This window comes from Aegilops tauschii, unplaced genomic scaffold (assembly GCF_002575655.3).
Source record: "Aegilops tauschii subsp. strangulata cultivar AL8/78 unplaced genomic scaffold, Aet v6.0 ptg001236l_obj, whole genome shotgun sequence".
Taxonomy (NCBI): domain Eukaryota; kingdom Viridiplantae; phylum Streptophyta; class Magnoliopsida; order Poales; family Poaceae; genus Aegilops; species Aegilops tauschii.
In genome coordinates this window covers 270-21457 of record NW_027333437.1, presented here as the reverse complement: position 1 = coordinate 21457, position 21188 = coordinate 270, and the positions used below count along the sequence as shown (strand labels likewise).

General features: G+C 36.8%; 4 non-coding genes across 4 annotated transcripts; 2 read left to right on the top strand and 2 right to left on the bottom strand.

Moving 5' to 3' along the window:
- Nucleotides 1-267: 267 nt before the first annotated feature.
- On the bottom strand, nucleotides 268-339 carry TRNAR-UCU (transfer RNA arginine (anticodon UCU)). The gene has a single exon. It is a non-coding gene; the product is annotated as a tRNA-Arg (tRNA).
- Nucleotides 340-8963: 8624 nt separating this feature from the next.
- Nucleotides 8964-9050, top strand: TRNAS-GGA (transfer RNA serine (anticodon GGA)). The gene has a single exon. It is a non-coding gene; the product is annotated as a tRNA-Ser (tRNA).
- A 1216-nt stretch (nucleotides 9051-10266) lies between these two features.
- Nucleotides 10267-10339, bottom strand: TRNAT-UGU (transfer RNA threonine (anticodon UGU)). Its single transcript has one exon. It is a non-coding gene; the product is annotated as a tRNA-Thr (tRNA).
- Nucleotides 10340-11978: 1639 nt separating this feature from the next.
- Nucleotides 11979-12051, top strand: TRNAF-GAA (transfer RNA phenylalanine (anticodon GAA)). Its single transcript has one exon. It is a non-coding gene; the product is annotated as a tRNA-Phe (tRNA).
- The last annotated feature ends 9137 nt before the right edge of the window (nucleotides 12052-21188 follow it).

Here is a 21188-nt window from a genome sequence, read left to right as displayed (position 1 = left end):
CGTAAACATCTAAAAGATACTAAACCTCAATTCCAAGAAATTATATCTTCTAGCAAGACATTCACCGAGCAAGCGGAAATCCTTTTGAAGGAAGCTATTCAGGAACAGCTGGAACGGTTTTCTCTTCAGTAACAAATAAATTTTGCATGTCTACTCTTGTTAGTAGAATAGGAATCGTTGAGAAAGCTTTTTCATTTGAATCATGCAAAAAAGTTTTCTTTGTTTTTAGTTTAGTATAGTTATTTAAAGAATAGATAGAAATAAGATTGCGTCCAATAGGATTTGAACCTATACCAAAGGTTTAGAAGACCTCTGTCCTATCCATTAGACAATGGACGCTTTTCTTTCATATTTTATTCTTTCTTTTATTTTTTTGCTTCTTCCGAGAAAAAACTGTTAGACCAAAACTCTTTTAGGAAATCAAAAAATCCAGATACAAATGCATGATGTATATATTATATCATGCATATATCATAAAGAAGGAGTATGGAGCCGGTAGTGGGAATCGAACCCGCAACCCCAAGGTTATGAGCCTTATGAGCTACCAAACTGCTCTATACTCTTAAACTAAAGAGGGGTAACTAGTGGATAAAAGAGGGTTGGATACGCCCCTCTACCAATATCTATACAAATAGAATAGTCCATTTATACAGAATGGTAAAGAGGGCTCCTCTATGATTATCAATTCCAGAAATCCATACAAATACGAAAGGGTATTTTATCCTTACCAACTGGATCTTGTTGCACCCGGTAACAAACACTCATAAACCATTTCTCGAAGTACGTGTCCGGATAGCCCAAAATGTCGATAGTTAGCTCTAGGTCTTCCGGTCAAAAAACAACGTCGATGAAGGCGTGTAGGTGCACTATTACGCGGTAGGGATTGCAATTTTTCTCGCATTTTCGTTTTTTCACTCAAACTCAAGGAGAGAAACTTTGCTTCTTATCTTTTTTTTTAAAGATTGACGAATCAAATGATATTTCTGTTCTAATTTCTGCCGCTTCTTCTCCCTCTGAATCAAACTTTTTTTTGCCATAATGTGTCGTTGCTATTATTACCAAGTATACGGTTCTAATCCTAGATGGAAAAATAAATAGAAAAAGAAATCTAAAAAGGCAGATCCTCCCTCTCTATCAAGAGTAATGAACTAGGTGCTGATACAGTACAAAAAAACAAACTAAATTAACCAAACTTGCCTGATGTTGAGGCAATCAAGAAAGCTGCATAAGTGAATATATAACCCACGGAAAAGTGAGCTAATCCAACCAATCTTGCTTGCACAATGGAAAGAGCCACGGGCTTATCTCTCCAGCGAATTAAATTAGCTAAAGGTGTGCGTTCATGAGCCCATGCTAAAGTCTCAATTAATTCCTGCCAATACCCCCGCCAGGAAATTAAGAACATAAATCCAGTAGCCCAAACAAGATGTCCAAATAAGAACATCCACGCCCATACCGATAAACTATTCATCCCAAAAGGATTATATCCATTGATAAGTTGTGAAGAGTTTAACCATAGGTAATCTCTTAACCATCCCATCAAATAAGTGGAGGATTCATTAAATTGTGAAACGTTGCCCTGCCATAATGTGATATGTTTCCAATGCCAATAAAAAGTAACCCACCCAATGGTATTTAACATCCAGAAAACTGCCAAATAAAATGCGTCCCAAGCAGAAATATCACAAGTACCGCCGCGCCCTGGGCCGTCACAAGGAAAACTATATCCAAAATCCTTTTTATCTGGCATTAATTTGGAACCGCGTGCATCTAAAGCGCCCTTTACTAAAATCAATGTAGTTGTATGCAAACCTAGAGCAATAGCATGATGAACCAAGAAATCCCCAGGTCCTATTGTTAAGAAAAGCGAATTACTATTCTCATTAACAGCATTCAACCATCCGGGCAACCATAGGCTTCGACCCGCATTGAAAGCGGGGCCATTCGTTGAAGATAAGAGTATATCGAACCCATATGTCGTCTTGCCATGAGCAGATTGTATCCATTGGGCAAATATAGGTTCGATCAAGATTTGCTTTTCTGGAGTACCAAAAGCAAGCATGACGTCGTTATGAACATAAAGGCCCAAGGTATGGAATCCTAGAAAGAGGCTAGCCCAACTTAAATGAGATATGATAGCTTCTTTATGGTCTAACATTCTTGCCAATACATTATCCTCATTCTGTTCCGGATTGTAATCCCTAATGAAAAAAATAGCTCCATGAGCAAAAGCCCCTGTCATGATGAACCCTGCAATATATTGGTGATGAGTATATAAAGCAGCTTGAGTAGTAAAGTCTTGTGCTATGAATGCATAAGGAGGTAAAGAGTACATATGTTGAGCTACTAAGGAAGTAATAACCCCTAAAGAAGCTAGAGCAAGACCTAACTGAAAATGAATCGAATTGTTGATTGTGTCATAAAGGCCCTTATGCCCACGCCCTAATCGACCCCCCGGAGGAGTATGCGCTTCTAAAAGATCTTTAATACTGTGCCCAATTCCGAAGTTAGTTCGATACATGTGACCGGCAATGAGAAAAATAAATGCAATAGCTAAATGATGGTGAGCCATATCGGTCAGCCACAAACTTTGCGTTTGTGGGTGGAATCCCCCAAGAAGAGTTAGAATGGCAGTTCCCGCTCCTTGAGCGGTACCAAATAAATGATTACTCGAATCAGGGTTTTGGGCATAAAGATTCCATTGACCCGTCAAAAGGGGTCCCAACCCCTGGGGATAGGGTAATACATCTAAGAAATTATTCCATCGAACGTACTCCCCCCTGGATGCGGGAATAGCAACATGAACTAAATGTCCTGTCCAAGCCAAAGAACTTACCCCGAAAAGTCCTGACAAATGATGATTGAGACGAGATTCCGCGTTTTTGAACCACGAAAGGCTTGGTTTCCATTTGGGTTGTAGATGTAACCAACCCGCTATTAAGGACAGCGTAGAAAGAAATAATAGAAAAAGAGCTCCAGTATAAAGATCCTCATTGGTGCGTAATCCTATTGTATACCACCACTGATAAACTCCAGAATAAGCAATATTCACTGGACCAGCAGCACCTCCTCGAGTAAAGGCTTCCACAGCGGGTTGACCAAAATGAGGATCCCAAATCGCATGAGCAATAGGTCTTACGTGTAAAGGATCCTGTATCCATGATTCAAAATTTCCTTGCCAAGCTACATGAAACAGATTTCCGGACGTCCATAGAAAGATTATTGCTAATTGCCCAAAGTGAGAAGCAAAAATGTTCTGATAAAGACGTTCTTCAGTAATATCATCATGACTTTCGAAATCATGTGCGGTAGCAATACCAAACCAAATACGACGAGTAGTGGGGTCCTGAGCTAAGCCTTGGCTAAACCTGGGAAATCTTAATTCCATAATGCCTTTCAAATCCTCCTAGCCACTATCCTACTGCAATAATTCTCGCTAAGAAGAATGCCCATGTCGTGGCAATTCCACCCAGAAGGTAATGGGTTACTCCTACAGCGCGTCCTTGTATAATGCTCAAGGCTCTAGGCTGAGTAGCAGGAGCAACTTTTAATTTGTTATGAGCCCAAACGATAGATTCAATGAGTTCTTGCCAATAACCACGGCCGCTGAATAAAAACATTAAACTGAAGGCCCAGACAAAATGAGCACCTAAGAAAAAAAGACCATATGCAGATAATGAAGAACCATAAGACTGAATGACTTGCGATGCCTGTGCCCACAAGAAATCTCGAAGCCACCCATTAATCGTAATGGAACTCTGTGCAAAGTTTCCCCCTGTAATATGAGTTACCACCCCTTGATCACTTATAGTACCCCAAACATCCGACTGCATTTTCCAACTGAAATGGAAAATGACTACCGAAATTGCATTGTACATCCAGAATAAACCTAAGAAAACATGATCCCAGGCGGATACTTGACATGTTCCCCCTCGGCCAGGCCCATCGCAAGGAAAGCGAAAACCTAGATTTGCTTTATCGGGTATCAAACGGGAACTCCGAGCAAATAAAACACCTTTCAAAAGTATTAATACAGTCACATGTATGGTAAATGCATGAATGTGATGGACTAAAAAATCTGCGGTTCCTAATGGAATAGGTAACAAAGCCACTTTGCCACCTACTGCTACTAACTCGCCGCCTCCCCACGTTAAGCTAGTACTTGTTGTTGCACCAGGAGCTGTTACGCCAGGCGCAGTAGCATGGATATTTTGTACCCATTGAGCAAAGATAGGTTGTAATTGTATGGCAGTATCCGAAAACATATCTTGTGGACGGCCTAAAGCACTCATGGTATCATTATGAATGTACAAGCCAAAACTGTGAAAACCTAGAAATATACATACCCAGTTAAGGTGGGATATGATTGCATCGCGGTGTCTAAGGACGCGATCTAATAGATCGTTGTATCGAGTAGTTGGATCATAGTCTCTTACCATAAAAATTGCTGCATGTGCAGCAGCACCGACTATTAGAAATCCGCCAATCCACATGTGGTGTGTGAACAAGGAAAGTTGTGTACCATAGTCAGTAGCTAGGTATGGATAGGGAGGCATAGAATACATATGATGAGCTACAACAATGGTTGTAGAGCCTAGCATAGCTAGGTTAAGAGATAATTGAGCATGCCATGACGTTGTTAAGATTTCATAAAGACCCTTATGGCCTTGTCCTGTAAATGGGCCCTTGTGAGCCTCCAAAATATCTTTAAGTCCATGGCCAATACCCCAATTGGTCCTATACATATGACCTGCGATTAGGAAAAGAATAGCAATAGCTAAATGATGGTGCGCAATATCGGTCAGCCAGAGACCACCGGTTACTGGATCTAGTCCTCCGCGAAAAGTCAGAAATTCTGCGTATTTGGACCAATTTAAAGTGAAAAAAGGGGTTGCTCCTTCGGCAAAACTAGGATAAAGTTGAGCCAAAAGGTCCCGATTCAAGATAAATTCATGAGGAAGTGGTATCTCTTTAGGATCCACCCCAGCGTCAAGAAATTGGTTAATTGGTAAAGATACATGAATTTGGTGCCCCGCCCAAGAAAGAGACCCAAGTCCTAATAATCCCGCTAAGTGGTGATTCAACATGGATTCTACATCTTGGAACCAGGCCAATTTGGGAGCGGCTTTGTGATAATGGAACCAACCAGCAAAAAGCATTAACGCTGCAAAAATCAATGCACCAATTGCAGTACAATAGAGTTGTAATTCACTAGTTATTCCAGATGCTCGCCAAAGCTGAAAAAAACCAGAGGTTATTTGGATTCCTCGGAAACCCCCGCCTACATCACCATTCAATATTTCTTGCCCTACTATAGGCCAAACTACCTGAGCACTGGGTCCAATGTGAGTAGGATCACTTAGCCATGCTTCATAATTGGAAAAACGGGCGCCATGAAAGTACATGCCACTCAACCAAAGAAAGATAATGGAAAGTTGCCCGAAATGAGCACTAAAGACTTTTCGAGAAATCTCCTCCAAATCACCAGTATGACTATCGAAATCGTGAGCATCAGCATGTAGGTTCCAGATCCAAGTGGTAGTATCAGGGCCCTTAGCTAGTGTTCTTGAGAAATGGCCGGGTCTGGCCCATTCCTCAAAAGATGTTTTTACAGGATCCCTATCCACAACAATTTTTACTTCTGGTTCCGGCGAACGAATAATCATTAAGTCCTCCTCTTTCCGGACAAGACATACAAAGAGACCCGCCAACTGTCTTTTTAGTGAATCTTTGAAAGATATATATTTTGAAAGATAGATTTTGAAAGATAGATTTTGAAAGATAGATATTGTGATTAGTTCTTTTCTTTACTATCTACCATCCTTCTATTTTTTTTTAGTTATTCACTGGAGCAATTATATATTGAAGTCAATCCGAGGCAAGTGTTCGGGTCTATTATGACATAAAGATTAGGTGCCTAACGGACATTGTTTATCTTGAAAAACAAATATTTCTCGACGTAAGAAAAAAATCTTTTTTATTTTTAATTTAAGAAACTAGTGTATTTTTTTTTGAGGGCATAAGCTCCTATCTATATCTACTTTCCTTGAGCATAATATAGGGTTTTTTATTTGATTCTAAATTCCAAGATAACTCATTAGAATTATTAATAAGATGGTCCTAATATATTAGCAATATTTAGATTGCCCCCTCTTTTTATTCAGTTTATTACTTCTATTCTAGACCCTATCCCTATGGTTTATTCTTATGAAATATCATATAAAATAGAAGGTATAAGAAATGGATATAATGAAATTCTTGATTCGATCTTACGACCTAATTTATTTGATTAATGGATCAACAACCAAACCACCCATTTTATGAAAAAGAAGGAGCATGGTCTTATTCAAATTCAAAGCGCTTCGTAATCTTCAACCAGTTCTGTGCTTCAATATAATTTCCCGGAGTAAGCGCTATAGCTTGTTTCCAATATTCAGCAGCTTGATCAAACCAAGCTTCCGCAATTTCCGAATCACCCTGTAGAATGGCCTGTTCTCCTCGGTCGGAATAGGAAGTTCCTTCCCTTAGAACCGTACTTGAGAGTTTCCTACCTCATACGGCTCAGAAATTGCTATCTGAATTTCCCCTATCTTAACTGAATTCGATTTATCAAAAATCGATCCAATTTGTTCTTGGGTTAAGCAGAAGAAATTAATTACCTAAGTTTCAAACCCTAATTTTTATCAATAATCAGTTTGATCTTTTTTCCCACCTTCAGAAGAATGAAGCATAGATAGATATAGAGCCTTCGTTCAAATTTTCTGAAAGGTAACTATCCCGTTTTCATATATGAAATCTCTATAGAATCCTTGAAAAAGACTTTTTTCCATAAGAAAGAAAAAAGAACTTACTATCTTTGGGATCTGATACTACACCGCTGCTTAATCCCTTAGTGGATCGGCTCTATTACATAAGCGGATTCCTAAATTTTGCCCCATATCATGGGATAAGTAAGCAGTTTTTTTTAGTTGTATCGACCCAGTCGCTCACTAATTGATCTTTACGGTGCTTTCTCTATCAATTTGAGAAACTTTATCCATAGAGTAGTAGTATAGGCCATACTTTCTTCGTTTTTTGATTCTCGTGAAGTGTCCTTCCTTCCTACAGCTGATAGGGAAAAATCGTTGTTTTTACGATCCCTATGTAGAAAGCCCTTTTTTCTAGTATTTACTAGAAAATTTGATCCTCTCTTTTTTTTTTTCTTTCTATAGTGGAGATAGTCGCACGTAATGACAGATCACGGCCATATTATTAAAAGCTTGCGGTAAGAAGGGGTTTCGTTCTAGTGCCCGGAAATAATATTCCAAAGCCTTTGTATGCTCTCCATTGCTTGTGTGTATAAGGCCTATGTTATAGAGTATATAACTTCGATCATAGGGATCGATTTCTAGTCGCGTAGCTTCATAATAATTTTGCAAAGCTTCCGCATAATTTCCTTCGGATTGAGCCAACATCCGTTACGGTCGTTCATTCTATTCAAAAAATCTCCGTTCCAAAACCGTACATGAGGTTTTCATCTCATACGGCTCCTCCCTTCTGTACATAATAGTACTAAGCGAAATAATCTATAGAATCAAAATAGAATTAGTCCCGTCTCATTATGAACCGAAAGGGGCTGGTATTTTTCCAAGAAATCTCTAGCCAACCTTCCCACAAGAGGTTTTTCTTAACACCAATGAATTCTATTAATGCTAGAGGAAAACGATAGCTCCAATAATTTCTTTGTTCTCAACGCCTCCTATTTAGAGGAATTAGCTACTTCAACGATCTTTGATGGTTATAGGGGTATCCAAAGTACAAACCTGATGGTTGTTTGTTATCCCAACCATTCTTCCCAGCCCTGATACCGATCAGGAAAGGGGTAATTTCTAACAAAGTTTTTCTCTTGTTGATTCCTATTTCTAGGTGTAGTGCTTTTCTCCCCTATGCTGCCTACGGATACTAATAGAGTAGGATTGGCCTGTAATCCATACCATACCATATCCTGTAGGTGTAACCTTTCGCTCAATACTCAAATCTACAATTGAAGTATCTGAAGCCGCATCAATCGAGGATACACGACGGAAGGAATTGTTAGTTCGCCTCACCTTCCCGAAGCGTGGGTTTGTTTGCTTTACAAATTTGGTTCTCTCTATGCCAACCCCCTCTCTTTTTCGTAAGACTGAGGTATAGGTAGGGCTAAAAAAAAGCAAAAAAAAAGAGTCAAATCGCACCATCTCTATAATAAGTAAATGCCTTTTTTTCTCCTGAGGTTGTCGGAATTATTCGCAATAAAATATTGGCTACAATTGAGGAGGTCTTATCAATGAAATTTCCATTTACACGGGATCTAGGCATAATTCCCAACCCATTCTATATAGAATTGTTTTCATTCCTTCACAAAATAACATAAAAACAAACACATTCGATTCTTATAATTATAAATAGATTGATCCATATGCTCTACTCTAAATCCATATGCTTTAAATGGATAAGAGAGATAGAGATATGGATTTTCCGCTCAGCTCAAATTGTATCCTTTTCCTTCTGCTTGGACACGAAGAGATATGAAATATTTGACTAAGACTGGATTTCATTCCACTTTGCTATTTCTGAACAACAACTTATGTTATCAACTATTTCGTGTTTTCAAAGTTATTAATTGTCTCATACCCTATTTTTGATTTCGATAGTATGGTGTAGCGTATCTTATGCAAACGGAATTCTAAGGTTTCTTTATTTTATTATGCAATAAGAAGAATTCTTCCATTTTCTTTTTCTTTAGTTGCGGGAAAACCCAAATTAAAACTTTTTTTTTATAGCGAGCGCAATTTCTAGTAAAAAATCCTGTATCCTTCCACTTAGATCAAAAGGAATTTTTCCAATAGAACTATGGAACCCCCGAGTGGTTGCGGTTGTACCTGTACTGCAGGAATAAGAAAACTCGCTATTCACTCAGTTTATTTTCCATAATAAGTTATGTAGGAGAGATGGCCGAGCGGTTCAAGGCGTAGCATTGGAACTGCTATGTAGACTTTTGTTTACCGAGGGTTCGAATCCCTCTCTTTCCGTTTTTCTTAATTCATCAACGTTAAGGATCACAATGTATCAAATCAAATAACAATTTTTTCCAGCAATAATATCTTATATTATCTTATTTTGATTTAATAGAAATTAGAAATTCTCTATAGCAAATTACTGTGGTATGTAAAATACACATAGAGGAAAAAAGAAAAAAGGATCCTAATCCTAGGGTTAATCAATTTTAGCTAGTTGATGGGAAAATACAAATTAATGGTAATGGTCTTAGGGCGATTTAGTTCGGGGAAAGGGGAAGGGGAAGAAAATTCTATGAACCTTTCCTTTTTTCGTTAAGTTCAAGTCTGACGAGAGTAATATTCTACAACTAACAACTCATTTATTTTGAGACCGACCCACTTCCTATCTAGGATTTTATTTACTAGTCCTTTATATTCCAACGTGTCAATCGCCAAATGCTTTGGCAATTTCCCCGGGTCCGATGAAGCAATATAATTTTGAACCAGACCTTTTGATCTTTGGTTATCTTTCGTAGTAATAATATCTCGGGGTTTGCAACGAAAACTTGGTATATTGACTATACGACCATTAACTAAAATATGTCTATGGTTGACTAATTGGCGGGCCCCAGGAATGGTTGAAGCCATACCCAATCGAAAAAGGATATTATCCAAACGCATTTCAAGTAATTGTAGTAAAACCTGGCCTGTTGACCTTTTTGCTTTTCCAGCGATATGTACATATCTAAGTAATTGTCGTTCTGTCAGACCATAATGAAAACGCAATTTCTGTTTTTCTTGAAGACGAATACGATATTGCTCCTTTTTCCCAGAATTGAATTTTTTTTTAAGATTACTTCCGGATTTAGGTGTTTTTCTAGTGAGTCCTGGTAAAGCTCCCAGACGGCGTATTTTTTTTAAACGAGGTCCTCGATAACGGGACATGAAGACTCCTTTTTTTATTTTATTGAAATTTCATTTTACACAATTAATTTCATTGTATTTACATTACAGAATACATCGAAATTAAAACTGAATTAAACTACAGGATAAACAGAGTAAAATCAACTAAAGTACCCAAAAAAATGGAATTTCATCAAAATCTTTATTTTTTGTATATATATTATTTATTTTATTGTTTTGTATCTAGCAAAATTGTAAGGTAAAAAACATAAAAGATCCTGGATTCTCCATTTAATTCGGAAAAAAAGAGATTCTTGTTCGTAGAACATCGATAGAGAAAAAAAAAAGCCGACTATCGGATTTGAACCGATGACCCTCGCATTACAAATGCGATGCTCTAACCTCTGAGCTAAGTGGGCTTACATAACGGAAATAGTGTAACAAATAGAAATAGGTATAGTATAGGAAATCCGTAAAATCTCAGATATTAGTTATTAATCTTAGCTATTAACTAGTTCTAAATTTGAAGTTATACTTATAAAAATAAAAAAATACTAAAACTTCTTAAAGATAAAGTTAGCTTGATATGCTTAACTATAGGATATTAAAAAATAAAATTATAGAATTTATTGGTATTTTCATTTGATCATTATAGACTTTATTATTTGTTAATAATTTGAGGATTAATATTTCACTAAGGGGAACATAGAGTCAGAGTAAATAAAATTGCTAATTCTGATTAGAAAAAAAGAATAAATATCAAGCGTTATAGTATAATTTTGAATACTATAAAAAAGTAAGACGGGAGGTGGGGGAGATAAAAACTTTTGGATATATTGATTCGGATTGAATTGCAAATACATCAAGGATAGAATCAATTCAATTCTGAATTGCAATAAGCAAGCGAGGTCTCTCAAATAGAGTCGAACTGAACTGCTAGACTACGTTGAGTGATGAACTCAATGATTCAAAAAAAAAACTAAGAGATGGATGAAATTACACAAGGAATCCTGGTCTCAAAGAAGAGGGAAATGGGGATATGGCGAAATCGGTAGACGCTACGGACTTGATTGTATTGAGCCTTGGTATGGAAACCTGCTAAGTGGTAACTTCCAAATTCAGAGAAACCCTGGAATTAAAAAAGGGCAATCCTGAGCCAAATCCGTGTTTTGAGAAAACAAGGGGTTCTCGAACTAGAATACAAAGGAAAAGGATAGGTGCAGAGACTCAATGGAAGCTGTTCTAACGAATCGAGTTAATTACGTTGTGTTGTTAGTGGAATTCCTTCTAATTCTAAATTAGAGAAAGAGGGGTTTTATACCTTATACATTTAATAAACACGTATAGATACTGACATAGCAAACGATTAATCACAGAACTCATATTATATTATAATTATAATATAGGTTCTTTATCTTTTTTAAAAATGAAATTAGAAATGATAATGATTATGAAATAAAAAACTCATATCATAATTTTTTTTTTTCATTATTGTGAATCCACTCCAATCGAATATTGAATAATCAAATTCTTCAATTCAAATTCAAAGTTTTCGAGATCTTTAAAAAAGTGGATTAATCGGACGAGGACAAAGAGAGAGTCCCATTCTACATGTCAATACTGACAACAATGAAATTTCTAGTAAAAGGAAAATCCGTCGACTTTATAAGTTGTGAGGGTTCAAGTCCCTCTATCCCCAAATCCTCTTTTATTCCCTAACTATACTATATTATTATTATTTATCCTCTTTTTTTTCTTTTTATCAATGCAATGGGTTTAAGATTCATTAGCTTTCTCATTCTACTCTTTCACAAAGGAATGCGAAGAGAACTCAATGGATCTTATCCTATTCATTGAATAGATTTCTTTTTTATTAGAGTATCGGCAAGAAATCTTGGTTATTCACTCTATTTTTAAGTTTTATTTAAGTAAACCATGCACAATGCATAGGACTACCCCCCCATTTTCAAATTTTAAATTTGAAATACTTTAATTAATTTTTAGTCCTTTTAATTGACATAGATACAAATACTCTACTAGGATGATGCACAAGAAAAGGTCAGGATAGCTCAGTTGGTAGAGCAGAGGACTGAAAATCCTCGTGTCACCAGTTCAAATCTGGTTCCTGGCAGAGAAAAAAAAAAGATCCACCGAATAGGTATTGATCCAAATACCTCGAGATGGATTGTGATACATATTCATTAATAATATTTATTCATCTAAGTGGATAAATCTATAATATAAATATAGAGGCACTTCTTTTTAAAGAAGTTTTAAAATATATCTTTTCTTTATGATAAAGAAGGGGGTGAGATTCCCCTTTATTTTTTTGCGTTTCTTAATTTTGTATTCCGCTATTCCGACGAATATTTTTTTAGTCTTGCTTATCTTTATCTTATCTTATTTTCCTAGTTGTGCTAAGTAATGTGCGCGGTACAAAGTTCCTGGTAGAGAACTTCTTTGAGTCATCCTATTTTTCTGTTCATATGAAGGAAATTAATATGCGATTTTCAAAATAGGGGAATCCAAATGAAACCCTTTTTTTGCTCAGTCTATCTGGAATGCTTTTGTATAATTAGGAATTAATTATAAATAGGTATTCCGTTTCATCTAGGAAAAGAACCTAAAAATATTCCTTGACTTGAATAAAATCTGGAGTTGTGTTGTATAAGTGAGCATGAATTTCTTATCATTCAATGAGCATCTTGTATTTCATAAAAATTGGGGGTTATATAATCCTTACGTAAGGGCCAGCCTATCCAACTTTCAGGCATTAGGATACGTTTAAGGCGCGGATGATTATCATAAGAGATTCCCACCATATCATAAGATTCGCGTTCTTGAAAATCGGCACTTCTCCAAATCCAGAAGACAGACGGAATTCTAGGATTATCCTTTTGGGCAAAGACTTTTATGCAGACTTCTTCTGGATTATCTATACCATATTGTATTCTCGTAAGATGATACACGCTAGCTAAAGATCCACCGGGTGCTACATCATAAGCACATTGGGAGCGTAAATAATTGTAACCATATACATATAAAATGACAGCAATGGAATCCCAATCCCCTGCTTTTATTTGTAAAGTCTCTATTCCTCGGTGATCAAAGCCCAAAGATCTATGAACCACCTCATGTTTGACTAGCCAATTAGATAACCAACCCTGCTGCATTGTCTTCATCTCTCCCTCTTTGTATAAATATTTCACATTTCGGATGCAAGTTTGAAAGATTGCCCTGCTTTTTATTTTTCTACACAAAAGAGCCCCTCTCCTAATTCACTAATTTGTAGGAAGGTACTGAACTTTTGGATTTGAAAAAAGTTTCAGAAGATATATCTAATGTAGATGGTGATTGATAGAGCAATTCTTGCTCATAAGTTCCTGTATGAGTACTGCGCCTAACATAAAGCTTGTGACTGGTAGTAAAACATCTATTTTTATTTTGAGATAGAGTTCGATCCTCAACTATTTCTCGCGATATCTTCTTACGAAGTTTTGTTAGGGCATCTATAACTGCCTCCGGTTTAGGTGGGCAGCCCGGCAAGTAGACATCCACAGGAATTAACTTATCAACTCCCCGAACAGTACTATAGGAATCCGTACTGAACATTCCCCCTGTAATAGTACAGGCTCCCATAGCAATGACGTATTTTGGTTCAGGCATTTGCTCGTATAATCTCACTAAAGAGGGAGCCATTTTCATTGTTACCGTACCGGCTGTTAAAATTAGGTCTGCTTGCCTAGGACTTGATCTTGGTACCAATCCATAACGATCAAAGTCGAATCGTGAGCCTATTAATGAAGCAAATTCAATGAAACAACAACTGGTACCGTATAGAAGGGGCCATAAACTGGAGAGTCTTGACCAATTCGAAAGATCATTTGGTGTAGTTGAAATAACAGAATTGGAACTTGTTTGGTCAAGTAAGGGAAACTCAATCAAATTCATAACTGTCTCAATAGAATCTTTTCCTTCTTTTTTTTTGTCTAAATATTCAGTTAAGACCATTCCAAGGCTCCTTTTCGCCATGCATAAACTAAACCAACAACTAAGATAAGCACGAAAATCAAAGCTTCGATAAAAAACGGATACACCCAATACGTCGAAACTCATTGCCCAAGGGTATAGAAAGACGGTTTCCACATCAAAAACAACAAAAACGAGCGCAAACATATAATAGCGTATTCGGAATTGTACCCAAGCCCCTCCCATGGGTTCTATACCCGATTCATAACTAGAAAGCTTCTCTGGTCCTTCACTAACCGGGGCTAAAAGTCCTGAAATCGAAAATGCCAAAATAGGAATAAGGCTTGCTATTATTAGAAATGTCCAAAAAATATCATATTCGTGAAGCAGAAACATAATGTACTCCCATTAATGTGGAATAGGCGGAACTTAAATTAGTCAATTCAATTCAGCATTGTCAATTTATCCAGAACTTCTCTCTTTTCCTCGGTGAAACAAGAATCTTTTTTGTTCAAACAAAAGCGCTTAGTTTAGCCTTTGTTTCCTCTGTGCTGCATCTTCTTTAAAGATTCATCCAATGGAATCCCAACTCCCTTTCTTTTGGATTTCCATTCTATTTAGATATGGTGTATGTAGATCTAATTCTTATATAAAGAAAACTTTCTCGTTTCACTTTGTCTCGCTTTCTCTAGAATCTCTAGAAAAAAGAATAGCTCTATCCTTTATTTAATATTTAATAATAAAATAATAAGAGACTATTAAATAAAAATGAGAATACTACTAAATTAGAACCTAATTAAGATAGTAGGACTAATCTATGCAGTATAATTAATGAGAAGTAATACTATAAAATAAAAATAAAGAACTCTATTTCAGAACTATGAGACAGAATATTCTGTTTTCTTATTTACTCTTTACTTTATTTTTTCTATTTAAAGTTGATCAATTTACATAATGTATCTATAAACAAAGTAATAAATATACTTAAAACAAAGTAGGAATTCGCAAAATGGATAAAATCATTGCAGTTATTATAGGGAAGTCTAGAGATATCCTATTTGAAGGAGGACGGGATTCAAATCAGGGAAAGGATCCTTTCTTCTATTGATTTGATAGAAATTCGTTTTTCTTTTCCTGTCTGTATGATTTTGATTTTCGATGAATGAGCCTTTGGTAATGCTTTTATCTCTATTCTATGTCGCAGGCGCCTATCCAGTCTATAAACAAATACTAATGAGAAAATGAAAACTATACTAAACTAAAGAAAACATAGGATAGAGATCCTAAAATCTAAAAAAGGGCATATTAGGGCTATACGGATTCGAACCGTAGACCTTCTCGGTAAAACAGATCAAACGGATTATTATCGAAATGATTTGAACTGTTTCAAAGACCCAACATGCATTTTTTTGCATTGGGCTCTTTCATAAACTGATTTAAAGATCAGTTAGTCCACCATAGTTTTTCTTTACGGAAAGATAATGAGATGGCTCCCTGTGCTCTGATTGATTTTTTGTATTATGATCTATCTAGGAGCAATACCAAAGTGTTTCAAAGGAGGATTACCTTGACTTAGGTCTGCCTCCGGTCTAAATTAAATCAACCTAAGTGAAATGGAGTCTCTATCGTTCCACTGCAAGAGTTAACTATGAGACTTCATACACCTTAAAGTTCATAGAACGAAAAGAAGTTTTTTGGAGGCCCTTATCCTCATTACGCCTAGCATTTAGTGGGCTGGATATTTACCTTATCAACTAGCAAATCCATAAGGGTTCTATTTGATTAGGCACCTGAATTGGCACCTGAATCGGACTGAACCGACTGTTTGTCAGGCTACTGTTCTCCTATTCTCTCGAATCTATGAAGTAAGACATTGATTTTGCAATAAGATCGATTATGTTCATTGCATAATAAGCTCCTTTGAAAAGCATTGGCGCACGTGGTAAACGAGTTGCTCTACCGAACTGAGCTATAGCCCTTATCACAGATATCTTAACATATAGATAATTTCTTGTCAAGATGAATATTTTCTAATGCCAGAGGATACCCCTTTGATCTGTATCTGTTTAGTATTTAGTTTAGTATTTAGTATATAACAGACCAATAACAGAGCGGTATTGCTTAGAAAAGGGATTCAATATATAATCGATCGAAGTAATGGGTCTTCCTTTGTGGTGATAAATTGCCTACTTAACTCAGTGGTTAGAGTATTGCTTTCATACGGCGGGAGTCATTGGTTCAAATCCAATAGTAGGTAAGTAGGTAGAAAAATTACTAGATAGCATTGGACTTACTTCGCTTCACTATCTAATAACTTTTTCTACCCCTCTTCCCTTTTTCTTTGTATCAACTATAAACCACTGGATTGTCTTCAATTGGATGGGGGAATCCAATTGACAGCCTCGATTCGTATCCTAGCTCGTCTGAGAGCGAGCTTCGCTTCAACCAAATCTTTCGTACCCTCAGCTTTACTCAAGTTAGCTTCGGCTATTTCAAGTGCCTTTTGAGCTTCTTCCGGATCAATATCACTACCCAGTTCCGCATCATTTCCTAAAATGATGATCTCATTATTAACTATTCTCGCAAAACCGCTCCACAGAACCGCTGTTAACCATTGGTCGTTGAGGAGGCGTATTCTCAAAGGACCCATATCTACTGCTGTGTTAATGGGGGCGTGGTTTGGTAATACGCCAATTTGGCCACTATTAGTGGATAAAATGATTTCTTTCACTTCACAATCCCAAATAATTCGCTTAGGAGTCAGTACATAAAGATTTAATTTCATTTCTTCGATTTGTTCTCCTCTTCTAAGGTTATAGCTTTCGTGCTAGCTTCATCGATGTTACCCACCAAATAAAAAGCCTGTTCAGGTAGGCCGTCTAATTCTCCGGAAAGGATTAGTTGAAATCCCCTAATAGTTTCCGCAAGAGCAACATACTTTCCTGGAGAACCAGTAAAAACTTCTGCCACAAAGAACGGTTGTGATAAGAAACGCTCAATTTTTCTTGCTCTTGCTACAGTTAAACGATCCTCTTCGATAATTCATCCAAGCCAAGAATTGCGATAATGTCCTGAAGTTCTTTGTAACGTTGTAAAGTTTCCTTAACTCTTTGCGCAGTTTCATAATGTTCGTTGCCAACGATCCGAGGCTGTAACATAGTCGAGGTTGAATCTAAAGGATCTACTGCTGGATAAATACCCTTGGAAGCTAATCCTCTGGAAAGTACGGTAGTAGCATCCAAATGTGCAAATGTTGTGGCAGGGGCAGGGTCGGTCAAATCGTCTGCAGGTACATAAACTGCTTGAATCGAAGTTATAGATCCCTTTTTAGTAGAAGCAATTCTTTCTTGCAAAGAACCCATTTCTGTACTAAGAGTAGGTTGATAACCCACTGCGGAGGGCATTCTCCCTAATAAAGCGGATACCTCTGATCCTGCTTGAACAAAACGAAAGATATTATCGATAAATAAAAGCACGTCTTGCTTATTAACATCTCGGAAATATTCCGCCATAGTTAGGGCAGTTAAACCAACTCTCATACGAGCTCCCGGTGGTTCATTCATTTGGCCATAGACTAGAGCTACCTTTGATTCCTCAATATTTTTTTCATTAATTACTCCGGATTCCTTCATTTCCATATAAAGATCATTTCCTTCACGAGTCCGTTCCCCTACTCCACCGAATACGGATACGCCCCCATGAGCTTTAGCAATGTTATTGATTAATTCCATGATCAGTACTGTTTTACCTACTCCAGCCCCCCCCAAATAGTCCTATTTTTCCTCCACGTCGATAAGGAGCTAAAAGATCGACGACCTTAATACCTGTTTCAAAGATGGATAATTTCGTATCTAACTCGATAAAGGCAGGCGCAGATCTATGAATAGGGAACGTTGCACTACTATCTACAGGACCCAAATTGTCAACAGGCTCCCCAAGAACGTTGAAAATTCGTCCGAGAGTAGCTCCACCGACCGGAACACTGAGAGGAGCTCCCGTGTCAATCACTTCCATTCCTCTCATCAACCCGTCCGTAGCACTCATAGCTACAGCTCTAACTCGATTATTTCCTAATAATTGTTGTACCTCACAAGTCACATTAATTTGCTTATCGGCAGTGTCTCTACTCTGGACTACCAAAGCGTTATAAATATAAGGTAACTTGCCTGGGGAAAAGTGACATCCAGCACGGGTCCAATAATTTGATCGATACGACCTGTACTTTTTTCTTCAATTGTGGAAACCCCGGGAGGAGAAGTAGTAGGATTGGTTCTCATAATTATCACATAATTAAAAAAAGGAATTTGTCGAAATTTTTCTTTTTTTATTGTTGAATAATGCCAAATCAAATCAAAAAAAATCCAAAAGTAAAAAGGAAATGAATTAGTTAATTCAATAAGAGAGAAAAGGGGACCAGGACTTGATTTCGTTGCCCAAGCGAATCCCATTCAATCGTTTACTCATGGAATGAGTCCGTTGGAAAGTTCAATCAATCTTTTTTTCATATACATACATTTTGCCTTTTGTGGAGGATCTGTGCCTACTCTACTTTCCTATCTAGGACTTCGATATACAAAATATATACTACTGTGAAGCATAGATTGCTGTCAACAAAGAATTTTATTAGTATTTAGTTAGGTATTTGCATTCAAAATAAGAAAAGAGAACTATTAAGAACTTGTAAAATAAGGATTAGGAATTAATTTGGGTTGCGCTATATCTATCAAAGAGTATACAATAATTATGGATTTGGTAAATCAAATCCATGGTTTAATAACGAACCGTGTTAACTTACCATAACAACAACTCAATTCCTATCGAATTCCTATAGTGGAATTCCTATAGGATAGAACATACACAGGGTGTACGCATTATATATGAATGAAACATATTCATTAACCTAAGCATGCCCTCAATTTTCTTTAATGAGTTGATATTATATTAATTGAATATCCTTTTTTTTGTTTTACGAGATTTTTTCTAAAGTTTCATTTACGCCTAATTAACATCGAGTAGACCCTGTTATTGTGAGAATTCTTAATTCAAGAGTTATAGGGAGGGACTTATGTCACCACAAACAGAAACTAAAGCAGGTGTTGGATTTCAAGCTGGTGTTAAAGATTATAAATTGACTTACTACACCCCAGAGTATGAAACTAAGGATACTGATATCTTGGCAGCATTCCGAGTAAGTCCTCAGCCTGGGGTTCCGCCCGAAGAAGCAGGGGCTGCAGTAGCTGCCGAATCTTCTACTGGTACATGGACAACTGTTTGGACTGATGGACTTACCAGTCTTGATCGTTACAAAGGACGATGCTATCACATCGAGCCTGTTGCTGGGGAAGACAACCAATGGATCTGTTATGTAGCTTATCCATTAGACCTATTTGAAGAGGGTTCCGTTACTAACATGTTTACTTCCATTGTAGGTAACGTATTTGGTTTCAAAGCCCTACGTGCTCTACGTTTGGAGGATCTACGAATTCCCCCTACTTATTCAAAAACTTTCCAAGGCCCGCCTCATGGTATCCAAGTTGAAAGAGATAAGTTGAACAAGTATGGTCGTCCTTTATTGGGATGTACTATTAAACCAAAATTGGGATTATCCGCAAAAATTATGGTAGAGCGTGTTATGAGTGTCTACGTGGTGGACTTGATTTTACCAAAGATGATGAAAACGTAAACTCACAACCATTTATGCGCTGGAGAGACCGTTTTGTCTTTTGTGCCGAAGCTATTTATAAATCACAGGCCGAAACGGTGAAATCAAGGGGCATTACTTGAATGCGACTGCGGGTACATGTGAAGAAATGATTAAGAGAGCTGTATTTGCAAGAGAATTAGGGGTTCCTATTGTAATGCATGACTACTTAACTGGGGGATTCACCGCAAATACTACTTTGGCTCATTATTGCCGCGACAATGGCCTACTTCTTCACATTCACCGTGCAATGCATGCAGTTATTGATAGACAGAAAAATCATGGTATGCATTTCCGTGTATTAGCTAAAGCATTGCGTATGTCTGGGGGAGATCATATCCACTCCGGTACAGTAGTAGGTAAGTTAGAAGGGGAACGCGAAATGACTTTAGGTTTTGTTGATTTATTGCGCGATGATTTTATTGAAAAAGATCGTGCTCGCGGTATCTTTTTCACTCAGGACTGGGTATCCATGCCAGGTGTTATACCGGTAGCTTCAGGTGGTATTCATGTTTGGCATATGCCAGCTCTGACCGAAATCTTTGGGGACGATTCTGTATTACAATTTGGTGGAGGAACTTTAGGACATCCTTGGGGAAATGCACCTGGTGCAGCAGCTAATCGAGTGGCTTTAGAAGCCTGTGTACAAGCTCGTAACGAAGGGCGCGATCTTGCTCGCGAAGGTAATGAAATTATCCGAGCAGCTTGCAAATGGAGTCCTGAACTAGCCGCAGCTTGTGAAGTATGGAAGGCGATCAAATTCGAGTTCGAGCCGGTAGATACTATTGATTAACTAGATAAAACTAAAGATAAAGAAGGTATAAATAAAAAAGAAACGAAATAAAAAGAGAAAAAAATCAGTTATGAAATGCAGTAATTCTTCTTTATTCTTCTAATTGATTGCAATTAAACTCGGCTCAATCTTTTTTAGAAAAAAAAAGATTGAGCCGAATAAAAATAGATCATGATATGATCATGAGACTTGACAAATCGAGATTCGTCTATTCTATATATCTAGAATATATATATTAAGGTATAATACAATAAAGAAATACAAATAAAATAATAAAATAATAAAATATAGTATTATCAATTGTATGCGCTTCTAGAGAAGTATGTATGCAGGAAGTAAATTCTAACCGCTTTCTTTGAATCCAATTTCAAATTAGATTAGAAAGATAGAAAGGCCATGAGGATGGGAAAATCAAAATAAAATCTTTTTAATTAGTTCTCCTTTTTTGGAATTTTCTTATTATCCTTTCATTTTTTTTACAGAATATTTTTCAAACTAAAAATAAAAAATACAATACAATAGTCAATATTCCTTATAATAGATATACTTAATTATATCATAAGAATCTTAAGATATTTTTCGACTAGATAGAAATAGTAAATTTGAATTGAGACACCTATTCCATGACGGATTTAAACTTACCTTCTATTTTCGTGCCTTTAGTAGGCTTAGTATTTCCGGCAATTGCAATGACTTCTTTATTTCTTTATGTGCAAAAAAATAAGATTGTCTAGTATTTTTTAGTGTAAGTAATATAATATGGTAGGGTATGTGGCTTTTTCTACACACACTTTCTACACACAAA